The sequence below is a fragment of the Schistocerca serialis genome, chromosome 2 (assembly GCF_023864345.2).
Source record: "Schistocerca serialis cubense isolate TAMUIC-IGC-003099 chromosome 2, iqSchSeri2.2, whole genome shotgun sequence".
NCBI lineage: Eukaryota > Metazoa > Arthropoda > Insecta > Orthoptera > Acrididae > Schistocerca > Schistocerca serialis.
In genome coordinates, this window is record NC_064639.1 from 803,808,925 (window position 1) to 803,824,523 (window position 15,599).

General features: G+C 49.8%; 21 non-coding genes across 21 annotated transcripts; 10 read left to right on the forward strand and 11 right to left on the reverse strand.

Annotated features, from left to right (window-relative positions):
* Positions 1-60: 60 nt before the first annotated feature.
* On the reverse strand, positions 61-133 carry Trnav-aac (transfer RNA valine (anticodon AAC)). Its single transcript has one exon. It is a non-coding gene; the product is annotated as a tRNA-Val (tRNA).
* Positions 134-1,603: 1,470 nt separating this feature from the next.
* Trnap-ugg (transfer RNA proline (anticodon UGG)) lies at positions 1,604-1,675 on the forward strand. The gene has a single exon. It is a non-coding gene; the product is annotated as a tRNA-Pro (tRNA).
* A 613-nt stretch (positions 1,676-2,288) lies between these two features.
* Trnav-uac (transfer RNA valine (anticodon UAC)) lies at positions 2,289-2,361 on the reverse strand. The gene has a single exon. It is a non-coding gene; the product is annotated as a tRNA-Val (tRNA).
* Positions 2,362-2,596: 235 nt separating this feature from the next.
* Positions 2,597-2,668, forward strand: Trnap-cgg (transfer RNA proline (anticodon CGG)). The gene has a single exon. It is a non-coding gene; the product is annotated as a tRNA-Pro (tRNA).
* Positions 2,669-2,869: 201 nt separating this feature from the next.
* On the reverse strand, positions 2,870-2,942 carry Trnav-aac (transfer RNA valine (anticodon AAC)). Its single transcript has one exon. It is a non-coding gene; the product is annotated as a tRNA-Val (tRNA).
* A 1,470-nt stretch (positions 2,943-4,412) lies between these two features.
* Trnap-ugg (transfer RNA proline (anticodon UGG)) lies at positions 4,413-4,484 on the forward strand. Its single transcript has one exon. It is a non-coding gene; the product is annotated as a tRNA-Pro (tRNA).
* Positions 4,485-5,097: 613 nt separating this feature from the next.
* Trnav-uac (transfer RNA valine (anticodon UAC)) lies at positions 5,098-5,170 on the reverse strand. The gene has a single exon. It is a non-coding gene; the product is annotated as a tRNA-Val (tRNA).
* A 235-nt stretch (positions 5,171-5,405) lies between these two features.
* On the forward strand, positions 5,406-5,477 carry Trnap-cgg (transfer RNA proline (anticodon CGG)). The gene has a single exon. It is a non-coding gene; the product is annotated as a tRNA-Pro (tRNA).
* Positions 5,478-5,678: 201 nt separating this feature from the next.
* Positions 5,679-5,751, reverse strand: Trnav-aac (transfer RNA valine (anticodon AAC)). The gene has a single exon. It is a non-coding gene; the product is annotated as a tRNA-Val (tRNA).
* A 1,468-nt stretch (positions 5,752-7,219) lies between these two features.
* On the forward strand, positions 7,220-7,291 carry Trnap-ugg (transfer RNA proline (anticodon UGG)). Its single transcript has one exon. It is a non-coding gene; the product is annotated as a tRNA-Pro (tRNA).
* A 613-nt stretch (positions 7,292-7,904) lies between these two features.
* On the reverse strand, positions 7,905-7,977 carry Trnav-uac (transfer RNA valine (anticodon UAC)). The gene has a single exon. It is a non-coding gene; the product is annotated as a tRNA-Val (tRNA).
* A 235-nt stretch (positions 7,978-8,212) lies between these two features.
* On the forward strand, positions 8,213-8,284 carry Trnap-cgg (transfer RNA proline (anticodon CGG)). Its single transcript has one exon. It is a non-coding gene; the product is annotated as a tRNA-Pro (tRNA).
* A 201-nt stretch (positions 8,285-8,485) lies between these two features.
* Trnav-aac (transfer RNA valine (anticodon AAC)) lies at positions 8,486-8,558 on the reverse strand. Its single transcript has one exon. It is a non-coding gene; the product is annotated as a tRNA-Val (tRNA).
* A 1,470-nt stretch (positions 8,559-10,028) lies between these two features.
* On the forward strand, positions 10,029-10,100 carry Trnap-ugg (transfer RNA proline (anticodon UGG)). The gene has a single exon. It is a non-coding gene; the product is annotated as a tRNA-Pro (tRNA).
* A 613-nt stretch (positions 10,101-10,713) lies between these two features.
* Trnav-uac (transfer RNA valine (anticodon UAC)) lies at positions 10,714-10,786 on the reverse strand. Its single transcript has one exon. It is a non-coding gene; the product is annotated as a tRNA-Val (tRNA).
* A 235-nt stretch (positions 10,787-11,021) lies between these two features.
* On the forward strand, positions 11,022-11,093 carry Trnap-cgg (transfer RNA proline (anticodon CGG)). Its single transcript has one exon. It is a non-coding gene; the product is annotated as a tRNA-Pro (tRNA).
* Positions 11,094-11,294: 201 nt separating this feature from the next.
* Trnav-aac (transfer RNA valine (anticodon AAC)) lies at positions 11,295-11,367 on the reverse strand. Its single transcript has one exon. It is a non-coding gene; the product is annotated as a tRNA-Val (tRNA).
* A 1,470-nt stretch (positions 11,368-12,837) lies between these two features.
* Positions 12,838-12,909, forward strand: Trnap-ugg (transfer RNA proline (anticodon UGG)). The gene has a single exon. It is a non-coding gene; the product is annotated as a tRNA-Pro (tRNA).
* A 613-nt stretch (positions 12,910-13,522) lies between these two features.
* Positions 13,523-13,595, reverse strand: Trnav-uac (transfer RNA valine (anticodon UAC)). The gene has a single exon. It is a non-coding gene; the product is annotated as a tRNA-Val (tRNA).
* Positions 13,596-13,830: 235 nt separating this feature from the next.
* Positions 13,831-13,902, forward strand: Trnap-cgg (transfer RNA proline (anticodon CGG)). The gene has a single exon. It is a non-coding gene; the product is annotated as a tRNA-Pro (tRNA).
* A 201-nt stretch (positions 13,903-14,103) lies between these two features.
* On the reverse strand, positions 14,104-14,176 carry Trnav-aac (transfer RNA valine (anticodon AAC)). Its single transcript has one exon. It is a non-coding gene; the product is annotated as a tRNA-Val (tRNA).
* Between the last annotated feature and the right edge of the window lie 1,423 nt (positions 14,177-15,599).

Consider the following 15,599-nt stretch of genomic DNA (forward strand, 5'->3'; position numbering starts at 1 on the left):
GGTGGGACGTTTGAAATTGATTTAAATGGTAACAGTAGAGATTGTAGTGCGACGAACAAGTGTTTCCGCCCGGAATCGAGCCGGGGACCATCTGCGTGTTAGGCAGACGTGATAACCGCTACACCACGGAAACTGCTACGCTCTGTGCTCCACATCCGACACAACTTGTAGGACGATCACTTTGCGGAAACGCACAATGCAGGTATTTCGCATTCGTATGTAACAATCGACAGCACCCTCGCCTGTCTGAATGCCATCGCGAATAAGAGCCCAAGAAGTCGTCGGAAATGCTCGCGGCCGAGTGCTCAGTAGCATCAGCTACTGTTTCTTTCCGGACGAGGTACCGTCAATTCGCGCAGTCGCTATTCCAATTGATGTCACCAAAAGCAATCACTTCGTTAGCGGCGAGGAGCCTGGGCTCAGCGGCAGCTCTACATGGAGGCACCAGCAGCCCCGAGAGGCCACCGCTGGCGCGCCGGCGCCCGGACCCACGACCCTTAATGACGCTGCAGTCGATGTACTTCCTAATATCGCCTTTGATAGAAGGAAACCAGGTGTAAATCACACAGTATTTTACTGATGATCTGGAAACGCAAATTTAGAATAAGTAGAACAATATATAAAATCTGCTGTGAGGTGGAGCGGCACCCACGCATCGCTCTTCCCAGATTATCGTTGCTGCACGGAATGATTGTTAAGGCACCGACGGCTTCAGAGTTCGTCTCTCGAAGTTTTATGCTTTTGCAGTACATTCCGCAATCTCTTCGTTCTGGGTCGTCTGTTTCGCTTTCCCGATCTAGTGTTGCTCACTGCTCTCGACTTCTCTTAACCCCGAGCCGCCACTAGCCGAAAATTCCACACTGCTATCTGGTCAATCTGCAGAGCTCGACGAGGGCATCGCGGTCGTTGCTGAGCTGATGAAACGGCCGAATCTGTAGTTGTTCCCAGATCTCTCCCACAACAACTGCCGCCCGGACACTTGGATTACAGGAGTACGCCACTACTCCCAGCCGGAGAACTGCATTTGAAAGCAGAATAACATGAGCTACACGTAACTCCGATTTCTGTGTCTGACCTACTTTTATTGATTCTGTCGTCGATTTACTTACTACTATCGCTGCTGGACGAAGCAGATCAGGTGAAAACCACACAGTATTCCTGTAACGAAGGGGTAATGGAAATTTAGGTAAAACAATAGCAAAATAAGTTGTGTGGTGGAGCGACACGTACAGTTGGCTCTTCCTAGATGATCATTGCTGCACGGAATAATTCTTAAGGCACCGAAGCGTTCAGGAGTCGTCTTCTGGAAGTTTTGCTTGCAGTATATTCCGCAATCTTTTCGTTATGAGTTTCCCGATGTTCTTTTGTGTAGTGCATTTGCCTTCCCTTGACACTGAGAAAGCACATGACGAAAGTGAAACACCACCGTGTGTTCATCTGCAGAGCGCGATGAAATTATTCACTCTATATTCATTGCCTCTAATATTCTTCCCATCAGGGGTGAGCGCTGCCTTCAGAAAGCGCTTTTGTTTCTGATTTACAAGGAAGTTTGTGTTCCTCGGAGCTGGACTGCTTGAGATTGGCTGCATTGCTAGTGGCAGGTGGCTCGTTGGTCTAGGGGTATGATTCCTGCTTTGGGTGCAGGAGGTCCCGGGTTCAAATCCCGGACGAGCCCTACTGTTTTGACCGTGCTGAAGAGTAGGTGGAGCTCACCCACGTTTGCAGCTCTGCAATGAAGAATAGATGCCTGCCGCAGCACGCCTTGTGCAGCTCTACGGTGATGAAGGGACCGTTTGGTATGGCAAGAATCTGACACCAGTAAATTACATTGGTCGATTGCTGTAGAAGAGCCGACAGTAATCTTGCATGCAACGGAAAACAAAGGTTGTCTTTGCAGAACATGTGCACCGTGAGTGGAGACGAACCTCATCTGATTAGCGACGACGACAACTAAAGGATGGGATACAAGACTGAGCGTAGTTAAGAGTTTCTCACTATTAGTGCCGTTCACACTTCAGCAGAGCTGTGACAAGGCGAGTGCAGCGAGCTCAGGAAAGCCAGTATGAAGCGCACTTGAAGTAGTCCTGAAGAAATGGATTATAAATTTTGCCGGCCAGAATGGAGCTACGAGCGTTCAGTGTTACTGAATACCGGTGCACTATGGGAGCAAGAGCATTTGACAGTAAAATGACGCGATATCCGTGTAGCACACGACATTTATTATCCCTGCATAAGCAGACGTGACGTTATCTCGGAAATGGAACCCGAAAAGGGGTTTAAAAAAATCGTGTTTCCGCCCGGGATCGAACCGGGGACCTTCTGCGTGTAAAGCAGACGTGATAACCGCTACACCACGGAAACGACGGCTCAGCTGCTGTACAACCTGGAAACCCGTAGTGGCAACAGATTTTACCCTGCGTAAGCAAGGGCATCGGCTACGAGCTCCCACCGATTCTAGAAGTTGCTATAGTAAAAGACATCGATGAAAACAATCAAACCGCAACAGCCAGGGAGAACACTGGGTGAGCAGCTGCTCTGAATGGTGATACCAAGAACGGAGGCGTCAGTCATGTGCAGCGCTTAGCCGCTACGAGCAGGCTCGTTGGTCTAGGGGTATGATTCCTGCTTCGGGTGCAGGAGGTCCCGGGTTCAAATCCCGGACGAGCTCTTGCGTTTTGTGCAAACGTGTGGCAACTACCGTCATGCCGGCGGCTGTTCCGCGCATTTCCAGCCCTCCAGGTAAGCACAAAAACCAAGTAGCCGGTTCTGGAAGAGTTTCATGTATCATTTGAGCCGTCTGCACCCTGGTGGTGGGACGTTTGAAATTGATTTAAATGGTAACAGTAGAGATTGTAGTGCGACGAACAAGTGTTTCCGCCCGGAATCGAGCCGGGGACCATCTGCGTGTTAGGCAGACGTGATAACCGCTACACCACGGAAACTGCTACGCTCTGTGCTCCACATCCGACACAACTTGTAGGACGATCACTTTGCGGAAACGCACAATGCAGGTATTTCGCATTCGTATGTAACAATCGACAGCACCCTCGCCTGTCTGAATGCCATCGCGAATAAGAGCCCAAGAAGTCGTCGGAAATGCTCGCGGCCGAGTGCTCAGTAGCATCAGCTACTGTTTCTTTCCGGACGAGGTACCGTCAATTCGCGCAGTCGCTATTCCAATTGATGTCACCAAAAGCAATCACTTCGTTAGCGGCGAGGAGCCTGGGCTCAGCGGCAGCTCTACATGGAGGCACCAGCAGCCCCGAGAGGCCACCGCTGGCGCGCCGGCGCCCGGACCCACGACCCTTAATGACGCTGCAGTCGATGTACTTCCTAATATCGCCTTTGATAGAAGGAAACCAGGTGTAAATCACACAGTATTTTACTGATGATCTGGAAACGCAAATTTAGAATAAGTAGAACAATATATAAAATCTGCTGTGAGGTGGAGCGGCACCCACGCATCGCTCTTCCCAGATTATCGTTGCTGCACGGAATGATTGTTAAGGCACCGACGGCTTCAGAGTTCGTCTCTCGAAGTTTTATGCTTTTGCAGTACATTCCGCAATCTCTTCGTTCTGGGTCGTCTGTTTCGCTTTCCCGATCTAGTGTTGCTCACTGCTCTCGACTTCTCTTAACCCCGAGCCGCCACTAGCCGAAAATTCCACACTGCTATCTGGTCAATCTGCAGAGCTCGACGAGGGCATCGCGGTCGTTGCTGAGCTGATGAAACGGCCGAATCTGTAGTTGTTCCCAGATCTCTCCCACAACAACTGCCGCCCGGACACTTGGATTACAGGAGTACGCCACTACTCCCAGCCGGAGAACTGCATTTGAAAGCAGAATAACATGAGCTACACGTAACTCCGATTTCTGTGTCTGACCTACTTTTATTGATTCTGTCGTCGATTTACTTACTACTATCGCTGCTGGACGAAGCAGATCAGGTGAAAACCACACAGTATTCCTGTAACGAAGGGGTAATGGAAATTTAGGTAAAACAATAGCAAAATAAGTTGTGTGGTGGAGCGACACGTACAGTTGGCTCTTCCTAGATGATCATTGCTGCACGGAATAATTCTTAAGGCACCGAAGCGTTCAGGAGTCGTCTTCTGGAAGTTTTGCTTGCAGTATATTCCGCAATCTTTTCGTTATGAGTTTCCCGATGTTCTTTTGTGTAGTGCATTTGCCTTCCCTTGACACTGAGAAAGCACATGACGAAAGTGAAACACCACCGTGTGTTCATCTGCAGAGCGCGATGAAATTATTCACTCTATATTCATTGCCTCTAATATTCTTCCCATCAGGGGTGAGCGCTGCCTTCAGAAAGCGCTTTTGTTTCTGATTTACAAGGAAGTTTGTGTTCCTCGGAGCTGGACTGCTTGAGATTGGCTGCATTGCTAGTGGCAGGTGGCTCGTTGGTCTAGGGGTATGATTCCTGCTTTGGGTGCAGGAGGTCCCGGGTTCAAATCCCGGACGAGCCCTACTGTTTTGACCGTGCTGAAGAGTAGGTGGAGCTCACCCACGTTTGCAGCTCTGCAATGAAGAATAGATGCCTGCCGCAGCACGCCTTGTGCAGCTCTACGGTGATGAAGGGACCGTTTGGTATGGCAAGAATCTGACACCAGTAAATTACATTGGTCGATTGCTGTAGAAGAGCCGACAGTAATCTTGCATGCAACGGAAAACAAAGGTTGTCTTTGCAGAACATGTGCACCGTGAGTGGAGACGAACCTCATCTGATTAGCGACGACGACAACTAAAGGATGGGATACAAGACTGAGCGTAGTTAAGAGTTTCTCACTATTAGTGCCGTTCACACTTCAGCAGAGCTGTGACAAGGCGAGTGCAGCGAGCTCAGGAAAGCCAGTATGAAGCGCACTTGAAGTAGTCCTGAAGAAATGGATTATAAATTTTGCCGGCCAGAATGGAGCTACGAGCGTTCAGTGTTACTGAATACCGGTGCACTATGGGAGCAAGAGCATTTGACAGTAAAATGACGCGATATCCGTGTAGCACACGACATTTATTATCCCTGCATAAGCAGACGTGACGTTATCTCGGAAATGGAACCCGAAAAGGGGTTTAAAAAAATCGTGTTTCCGCGCGGGATCGAACCGGGGACCTTCTGCGTGTAAAGCAGACGTGATAACCGCTACACCACGGAAACGACGGCTCAGCTGCTGTACAACCTGGAAACCCGTAGTGGCAACAGATTTTACCCTGCGTAAGCAAGGGCATCGGCTACGAGCTCCCACCGATTCTAGAAGTTGCTATAGTAAAAGACATCGATGAAAACAATCAAACCGCAACAGCCAGGGAGAACACTGGGTGAGCAGCTGCTCTGAATGGTGATACCAAGAACGGAGGCGTCAGTCGTGTGCAGCGCTTAGCCGCTACGAGCAGGCTCGTTGGTCTCGGGGTATGATTCCTGCTTCGGGTGCAGGAGGTCCCGGGTTCAAATCCCGGACGAGCTCTTGCGTTTTGTGCAAACGTGTGGCAACTACCGTCATGCCGGCGGCTGTTCCGCGCATTTCCAGCCCTCCAGGTAAGCACAAAAACCAAGTAGCCGGTTCTGGAAGAGTTTCATGTATCATTTGAGCCGTCTGCACCCTGGTGGTGGGACGTTTGAAATTGATTTAAATGGTAACAGTAGAGATTGTAGTGCGACGAACAAGTGTTTCCGCCCGGAATCGAGCCGGGGACCATCTGCGTGTTAGGCAGACGTGATAACCGCTACACCACGGAAACTGCTACGCTCTGTGCTCCACATCCGACACAACTTGTAGGACGATCACTTTGCGGAAACGCACAATGCAGGTATTTCGCATTCGTATGTAACAATCGACAGCACCCTCGCCTGTCTGAATGCCATCGCGAATAAGAGCCCAAGAAGTCGTCGGAAATGCTCGCGGCCGAGTGCTCAGTAGCATCAGCTACTGTTTCTTTCCGGACGAGGTACCGTCAATTCGCGCAGTCGCTATTCCAATTGATGTCACCAAAAGCAATCACTTCGTTAGCGGCGAGGAGCCTGGGCTCAGCGGCAGCTCTACATGGAGGCACCAGCAGCCCCGAGAGGCCACCGCTGGCGCGCCGGCGCCCGGACCCACGACCCTTAATGACGCTGCAGTCGATGTACTTCCTAATATCGCCTTTGATAGAAGGAAACCAGGTGTAAATCACACAGTATTTTACTGATGATCTGGAAACGCAAATTTAGAATAAGTAGAACAATATATAAAATCTGCTGTGAGGTGGAGCGGCACCCACGCATCGCTCTTCCCAGATTATCGTTGCTGCACGGAATGATTGTTAAGGCACCGACGGCTTCAGAGTTCGTCTCTCGAAGTTTTGCTTTTGCAGTACATTCCGCAATCTCTTCGTTCTGGGTCGTCTGTTTCGCTTTCCCGATCTAGTGTTGCTCACTGCTGTCGACTTCTCTTAACCCCGAGCCGCCACTAGCCGAAAATTCCACACTGCTATCTGGTCAATCTGCAGAGCTCGACGAGGGCATCGCGGTCGTTGCTGAGCTGATGAAACGGCCGAATCTGTAGTTGTTCCCAGATCTCTCCCACAACAACTGCCGCCCGGACACTTGGATTACAGGAGTACGCCACTACTCCCAGCCGGAGAACTGCATTTGAAAGCAGAATAACATGAGCTACACGTAACTCCGATTTCTGTGTCTGACCTACTTTTATTGATTCTGTCGTCGATTTACTTACTACTATCGCTGCTGGACGAAGCAGATCAGGTGAAAACCACACAGTATTCCTGTAACGAAGGGGTAATGGAAATTTAGGTAAAACAATAGCAAAATAAGTTGTGTGGTGGAGCGACACGTACAGTTGGCTCTTCCTAGATGATCATTGCTGCACGGAATAATTCTTAAGGCACCGAAGCGTTCAGGAGTCGTCTTCTGGAAGTTTTGCTTGCAGTATATTCCGCAATCTTTTCGTTATGAGTTTCCCGATGTTCTTTTGTGTAGTGCATTTGCCTTCCCTTGACACTGAGAAAGCACATGACGAAAGTGAAACACCACCGTGTGTTCATCTGCAGAGCGCGATGAAATTATTCACTCTATATTCATTGCCTCTAATATTCTTCCCATCAGGGGTGAGCGCTGCCTTCAGAAAGCGCTTTTGTTTCTGATTTACAAGGAAGTTTGTGTTCCTCGGAGCTGGACTGCTTGAGATTGGCTGCATTGCTAGTGGCAGGTGGCTCGTTGGTCTAGGGGTATGATTCCTGCTTTGGGTGCAGGAGGTCCCGGGTTCAAATCCCGGACGAGCCCTACTGTTTTGACCGTGCTGAAGAGTAGGTGGAGCTCACCCACGTTTGCAGCTCTGCAATGAAGAATAGATGCCTGCCGCAGCACGCCTTGTGCAGCTCTACGGTGATGAAGGGACCGTTTGGTATGGCAAGAATCTGACACCAGTAAATTACATTGGTCGATTGCTGTAGAAGAGCCGACAGTAATCTTGCATGCAACGGAAAACAAAGGTTGTCTTTGCAGAACATGTGCACCGTGAGTGGAGACGAACCTCATCTGATTAGCGACGACGACAACTAAAGGATGGGATACAAGACTGAGCGTAGTTAAGAGTTTCTCACTATTAGTGCCGTTCACACTTCAGCAGAGCTGTGACAAGGCGAGTGCAGCGAGCTCAGGAAAGCCAGTATGAAGCGCACTTGAAGTAGTCCTGAAGAAATGGATTATAAATTTTGCCGGCCAGAATGGAGCTACGAGCGTTCAGTGTTACTGAATACCGGTGCACTATGGGAGCAAGAGCATTTGACAGTAAAATGACGCGATATCCGTGTAGCACACGACATTTATTATCCCTGCATAAGCAGACGTGACGTTATCTCGGAAATGGAACCCGAAAAGGGGTTTAAAAAAATCGTGTTTCCGCCCGGGATCGAACCGGGGACCTTCTGCGTGTAAAGCAGACGTGATAACCGCTACACCACGGAAACGACGGCTCAGCTGCTGTACAACCTGGAAACCCGTAGTGGCAACAGATTTTACCCTGCGTAAGCAAGGGCATCGGCTACGAGCTCCCACCGATTCTAGAAGTTGCTATAGTAAAAGACATCGATGAAAACAATCAAACCGCAACAGCCAGGGAGAACACTGGGTGAGCAGCTGCTCTGAATGGTGATACCAAGAACGGAGGCGTCAGTCATGTGCAGCGCTTAGCCGCTACGAGCAGGCTCGTTGGTCTAGGGGTATGATTCCTGCTTCGGGTGCAGGAGGTCCCGGGTTCAAATCCCGGACGAGCTCTTGCGTTTTGTGCAAACGTGTGGCAACTACCGTCATGCCGGCGGCTGTTCCGCGCATTTCCAGCCCTCCAGGTAAGCACAAAAACCAAGTAGCCGGTTCTGGAAGAGTTTCATGTATCATTTGAGCCGTCTGCACCCTGGTGGTGGGACGTTTGAAATTGATTTAAATGGTAACAGTAGAGATTGTAGTGCGACGAACAAGTGTTTCCGCCCGGAATCGAGCCGGGGACCATCTGCGTGTTAGGCAGACGTGATAACCGCTACACCACGGAAACTGCTACGCTCTGTGCTCCACATCCGACACAACTTGTAGGACGATCACTTTGCGGAAACGCACAATGCAGGTATTTCGCATTCGTATGTAACAATCGACAGCACCCTCGCCTGTCTGAATGCCATCGCGAATAAGAGCCCAAGAAGTCGTCGGAAATGCTCGCGGCCGAGTGCTCAGTAGCATCAGCTACTGTTTCTTTCCGGACGAGGTACCGTCAATTCGCGCAGTCGCTATTCCAATTGATGTCACCAAAAGCAATCACTTCGTTAGCGGCGAGGAGCCTGGGCTCAGCGGCAGCTCTACATGGAGGCACCAGCAGCCCCGAGAGGCCACCGCTGGCGCGCCGGCGCCCGGACCCACGACCCTTAATGACGCTGCAGTCGATGTACTTCCTAATATCGCCTTTGATAGAAGGAAACCAGGTGTAAATCACACAGTATTTTACTGATGATCTGGAAACGCAAATTTAGAATAAGTAGAACAATATATAAAATCTGCTGTGAGGTGGAGCGGCACCCACGCATCGCTCTTCCCAGATTATCGTTGCTGCACGGAATGATTGTTAAGGCACCGACGGCTTCAGAGTTCGTCTCTCGAAGTTTTATGCTTTTGCAGTACATTCCGCAATCTCTTCGTTCTGGGTCGTCTGTTTCGCTTTCCCGATCTAGTGTTGCTCACTGCTCTCGACTTCTCTTAACCCCGAGCCGCCACTAGCCGAAAATTCCACACTGCTATCTGGTCAATCTGCAGAGCTCGACGAGGGCATCGCGGTCGTTGCTGAGCTGATGAAACGGCCGAATCTGTAGTTGTTCCCAGATCTCTCCCACAACAACTGCCGCCCGGACACTTGGATTACAGGAGTACGCCACTACTCCCAGCCGGAGAACTGCATTTGAAAGCAGAATAACATGAGCTACACGTAACTCCGATTTCTGTGTCTGACCTACTTTTATTGATTCTGTCGTCGATTTACTTACTACTATCGCTGCTGGACGAAGCAGATCAGGTGAAAACCACACAGTATTCCTGTAACGAAGGGGTAATGGAAATTTAGGTAAAACAATAGCAAAATAAGTTGTGTGGTGGAGCGACACGTACAGTTGGCTCTTCCTAGATGATCATTGCTGCACGGAATAATTCTTAAGGCACCGAAGCGTTCAGGAGTCGTCTTCTGGAAGTTTTGCTTGCAGTATATTCCGCAATCTTTTCGTTATGAGTTTCCCGATGTTCTTTTGTGTAGTGCATTTGCCTTCCCTTGACACTGAGAAAGCACATGACGAAAGTGAAACACCACCGTGTGTTCATCTGCAGAGCGCGATGAAATTATTCACTCTATATTCATTGCCTCTAATATTCTTCCCATCAGGGGTGAGCGCTGCCTTCAGAAAGCGCTTTTGTTTCTGATTTACAAGGAAGTTTGTGTTCCTCGGAGCTGGACTGCTTGAGATTGGCTGCATTGCTAGTGGCAGGTGGCTCGTTGGTCTAGGGGTATGATTCCTGCTTTGGGTGCAGGAGGTCCCGGGTTCAAATCCCGGACGAGCCCTACTGTTTTGACCGTGCTGAAGAGTAGGTGGAGCTCACCCACGTTTGCAGCTCTGCAATGAAGAATAGATGCCTGCCGCAGCACGCCTTGTGCAGCTCTACGGTGATGAAGGGACCGTTTGGTATGGCAAGAATCTGACACCAGTAAATTACATTGGTCGATTGCTGTAGAAGAGCCGACAGTAATCTTGCATGCAACGGAAAACAAAGGTTGTCTTTGCAGAACATGTGCACCGTGAGTGGAGACGAACCTCATCTGATTAGCGACGACGACAACTAAAGGATGGGATACAAGACTGAGCGTAGTTAAGAGTTTCTCACTATTAGTGCCGTTCACACTTCAGCAGAGCTGTGACAAGGCGAGTGCAGCGAGCTCAGGAAAGCCAGTATGAAGCGCACTTGAAGTAGTCCTGAAGAAATGGATTATAAATTTTGCCGGCCAGAATGGAGCTACGAGCGTTCAGTGTTACTGAATACCGGTGCACTATGGGAGCAAGAGCATTTGACAGTAAAATGACGCGATATCCGTGTAGCACACGACATTTATTATCCCTGCATAAGCAGACGTGACGTTATCTCGGAAATGGAACCCGAAAAGGGGTTTAAAAAAATCGTGTTTCCGCGCGGGATCGAACCGGGGACCTTCTGCGTGTAAAGCAGACGTGATAACCGCTACACCACGGAAACGACGGCTCAGCTGCTGTACAACCTGGAAACCCGTAGTGGCAACAGATTTTACCCTGCGTAAGCAAGGGCATCGGCTACGAGCTCCCACCGATTCTAGAAGTTGCTATAGTAAAAGACATCGATGAAAACAATCAAACCGCAACAGCCAGGGAGAACACTGGGTGAGCAGCTGCTCTGAATGGTAATACCAAGAACGGAGGCGTCAGTCGTGTGCAGCGCTTAGCCGCTACGAGCAGGCTCGTTGGTCTCGGGGTATGATTCCTGCTTCGGGTGCAGGAGGTCCCGGGTTCAAATCCCGGACGAGCTCTTGCGTTTTGTGCAAACGTGTGGCAACTACCGTCATGCCGGCGGCTGTTCCGCGCATTTCCAGCCCTCCAGGTAAGCACAAAAACCAAGTAGCCGGTTCTGGAAGAGTTTCATGTATCATTTGAGCCGTCTGCACCCTGGTGGTGGGACGTTTGAAATTGATTTAAATGGTAACAGTAGAGATTGTAGTGCGACGAACAAGTGTTTCCGCCCGGAATCGAGCCGGGGACCATCTGCGTGTTAGGCAGACGTGATAACCGCTACACCACGGAAACTGCTACGCTCTGTGCTCCACATCCGACACAACTTGTAGGACGATCACTTTGCGGAAACGCACAATGCAGGTATTTCGCATTCGTATGTAACAATCGACAGCACCCTCGCCTGTCTGAATGCCATCGCGAATAAGAGCCCAAGAAGTCGTCGGAAATGCTCGCGGCCGAGTGCTCAGTAGCATCAGCTACTGTTTCTTTCCGGACGAGGTACCGTCAATTCGCGCAGTCGCTATTCCAATTGATGTCACCAAAAGCAATCACTTCGTTAGCGGCGAGGAGCCTGGGCTCAGCGGCAGCTCTACATGGAGGCACCAGCAGCCCCGAGAGGCCACCGCTGGCGCGCCGGCGCCCGGACCCACGACCCTTAATGACGCTGCAGTCGATGTACTTCCTAATATCGCCTTTGATAGAAGGAAACCAGGTGTAAATCACACAGTATTTTACTGATGATCTGGAAACGCAAATTTAGAATAAGTAGAACAATATATAAAATCTGCTGTGAGGTGGAGCGGCACCCACGCATCGCTCTTCCCAGATTATCGTTGCTGCACGGAATGATTGTTAAGGCACCGACGGCTTCAGAGTTCGTCTCTCGAAGTTTTATGCTTTTGCAGTACATTCCGCAATCTCTTCGTTCTGGGTCGTCTGTTTCGCTTTCCCGATCTAGTGTTGCTCACTGCTCTCGACTTCTCTTAACCCCGAGCCGCCACTAGCCGAAAATTCCACACTGCTATCTGGTCAATCTGCAGAGCTCGACGAGGGCATCGCGGTCGTTGCTGAGCTGATGAAACGGCCGAATCTGTAGTTGTTCCCAGATCTCTCCCACAACAACTGCCGCCCGGACACTTGGATTACAGGAGTACGCCACTACTCCCAGCCGGAGAACTGCATTTGAAAGCAGAATAACATGAGCTACACGTAACTCCGATTTCTGTGTCTGACCTACTTTTATTGATTCTGTCGTCGATTTACTTACTACTATCGCTGCTGGACGAAGCAGATCAGGTGAAAACCACACAGTATTCCTGTAACGAAGGGGTAATGGAAATTTAGGTAAAACAATAGCAAAATAAGTTGTGTGGTGGAGCGACACGTACAGTTGGCTCTTCCTAGATGATCATTGCTGCACGGAATAATTCTTAAGGCACCGAAGCGTTCAGGAGTCGTCTTCTGGAAGTTTTGCTTGCAGTATATTCCGCAATCTTTTCGTTATGAGTTTCCCGATGTTCTTTTGTGTAGTGCATTTGCCTTCCCTTGACACTGAGAAAGCACATGACGAAAGTGAAACACCACCGTGTGTTCATCTGCAGAGCGCGATGAAATTATTCACTCTATATTCATTGCCTCTAATATTCTTCCCATCAGGGGTGAGCGCTGCCTTCAGAAAGCGCTTTTGTTTCTGATTTACAAGGAAGTTTGTGTTCCTCGGAGCTGGACTGCTTGAGATTGGCTGCATTGCTAGTGGCAGGTGGCTCGTTGGTCTAGGGGTATGATTCCTGCTTTGGGTGCAGGAGGTCCCGGGTTCAAATCCCGGACGAGCCCTACTGTTTTGACCGTGCTGAAGAGTAGGTGGAGCTCACCCACGTTTGCAGCTCTGCAATGAAGAATAGATGCCTGCCGCAGCACGCCTTGTGCAGCTCTACGGTGATGAAGGGACCGTTTGGTATGGCAAGAATCTGACACCAGTAAATTACATTGGTCGATTGCTGTAGAAGAGCCGACAGTAATCTTGCATGCAACGGAAAACAAAGGTTGTCTTTGCAGAACATGTGCACCGTGAGTGGAGACGAACCTCATCTGATTAGCGACGACGACAACTAAAGGATGGGATACAAGACTGAGCGTAGTTAAGAGTTTCTCACTATTAGTGCCGTTCACACTTCAGCAGAGCTGTGACAAGGCGAGTGCAGCGAGCTCAGGAAAGCCAGTATGAAGCGCACTTGAAGTAGTCCTGAAGAAATGGATTATAAATTTTGCCGGCCAGAATGGAGCTACGAGCGTTCAGTGTTACTGAATACCGGTGCACTATGGGAGCAAGAGCATTTGACAGTAAAATGACGCGATATCCGTGTAGCACACGACATTTATTATCCCTGCATAAGCAGACGTGACGTTATCTCGGAAATGGAACCCGAAAAGGGGTTTAAAAAAATCGTGTTTCCGCCCGGGATCGAACCGGGGACCTTCTGCGTGTAAAGCAGACGTGATAACCGCTACACCACGGAAACGACGGCTCAGCTGCTGTACAACCTGGAAACCCGTAGTGGCAACAGATTTTACCCTGCGTAAGCAAGGGCATCGGCTACGAGCTCCCACCGATTCTAGAAGTTGCTATAGTAAAAGACATCGATGAAAACAATCAAACCGCAACAGCCAGGGAGAACACTGGGTGAGCAGCTGCTCTGAATGGTGATACCAAGAACGGAGGCGTCAGTCGTGTGCAGCGCTTAGCCGCTACGAGCAGGCTCGTTGGTCTCGGGGTATGATTCCTGCTTCGGGTGCAGGAGGTCCCGGGTTCAAATCCCGGACGAGCTCTTGCGTTTTGTGCAAACGTGTGGCAACTACCGTCATGCCGGCGGCTGTTCCGCGCATTTCCAGCCCTCCAGGTAAGCACAAAAACCAAGTAGCCGGTTCTGGAAGAGTTTCATGTATCATTTGAGCCGTCTGCACCCTGGTGGTGGGACGTTTGAAATTGATTTAAATGGTAACAGTAGAGATTGTAGTGCGACGAACAAGTGTTTCCGCCCGGAATCGAGCCGGGGACCATCTGCGTGTTAGGCAGACGTGATAACCGCTACACCACGGAAACTGCTACGCTCTGTGCTCCACATCCGACACAACTTGTAGGACGATCACTTTGCGGAAACGCACAATGCAGGTATTTCGCATTCGTATGTAACAATCGACAGCACCCTCGCCTGTCTGAATGCCATCGCGAATAAGAGCCCAAGAAGTCGTCGGAAATGCTCGCGGCCGAGTGCTCAGTAGCATCAGCTACTGTTTCTTTCCGGACGAGGTACCGTCAATTCGCGCAGTCGCTATTCCAATTGATGTCACCAAAAGCAATCACTTCGTTAGCGGCGAGGAGCCTGGGCTCAGCGGCAGCTCTACATGGAGGCACCAGCAGCCCCGAGAGGCCACCGCTGGCGCGCCGGCGCCCGGACCCACGACCCTTAATGACGCTGCAGTCGATGTACTTCCTAATATCGCCTTTGATAGAAGGAAACCAGGTGTAAATCACACAGTATTTTACTGATGATCTGGAAACGCAAATTTAGAATAAGTAGAACAATATATAAAATCTGCTGTGAGGTGGAGCGGCACCCACGCATCGCTCTTCACAGATTATCGTTGCTGCACGGAATGATTGTTAAGGCACCGACGGCTTCAGAGTTCGTCTCTCGAAGTTTTGCTTTTGCAGTACATTCCGCAATCTCTTCGTTCTGGGTCGTCTGTTTCGCTTTCCCGATCTAGTGTTGCTCACTGCTGTCGACTTCTCTTAACCCCGAGCCGCCACTAGCCGAAAATTCCACACTGCTATCTGGTCAATCTGCAGAGCTCGACGAGGGCATCGCGGTCGTTGCTGAGCTGATGAAACGGCCGAATCTGTAGTTGTTCCCAGATCTCTCCCACAACAACTGCCGCCCGGACACTTGGATTACAGGAGTACGCCACTACTCCCAGCCGGAGAACTGCATTTGAAAGCAGAATAACATGAGCTACACGTAACTCCGATTTCTGTGTCTGACCTACTTTTATTGATTCTGTCGTCGATTTACTTACTACTATCGCTGCTGGACGAAGCAGATCAGGTGAAAACCACACAGTATTCCTGTAACGAAGGGGTAATGGAAATTTAGGTAAAACAATAGCAAAATAAGTTGTGTGGTGGAGCGACACGTACAGTTGGCTCTTCCTAGATGATCATTGCTGCACGGAATAATTCTTAAGGCACCGAAGCGTTCAGGAGTCGTCTTCTGGAAGTTTTGCTTGCAGTATATTCCGCAATCTTTTCGTTATGAGTTTCCCGATGTTCTTTTGTTTAGTGCATTTGCCTTCCCTTGACACTGAGAAAGCACATGACGAAAGTGAAACACCACCGTGTGTTCATCTGCAGAGCGCGATGAAATTATTCACTCTATACTCATTGCCTCTAATATTCTTCCCATCAGGGGTGAGCGCTGCCTTCAGAAAGCGCTTTTGTTTCTGATTTACAAGGAAGTTTGTGTTCC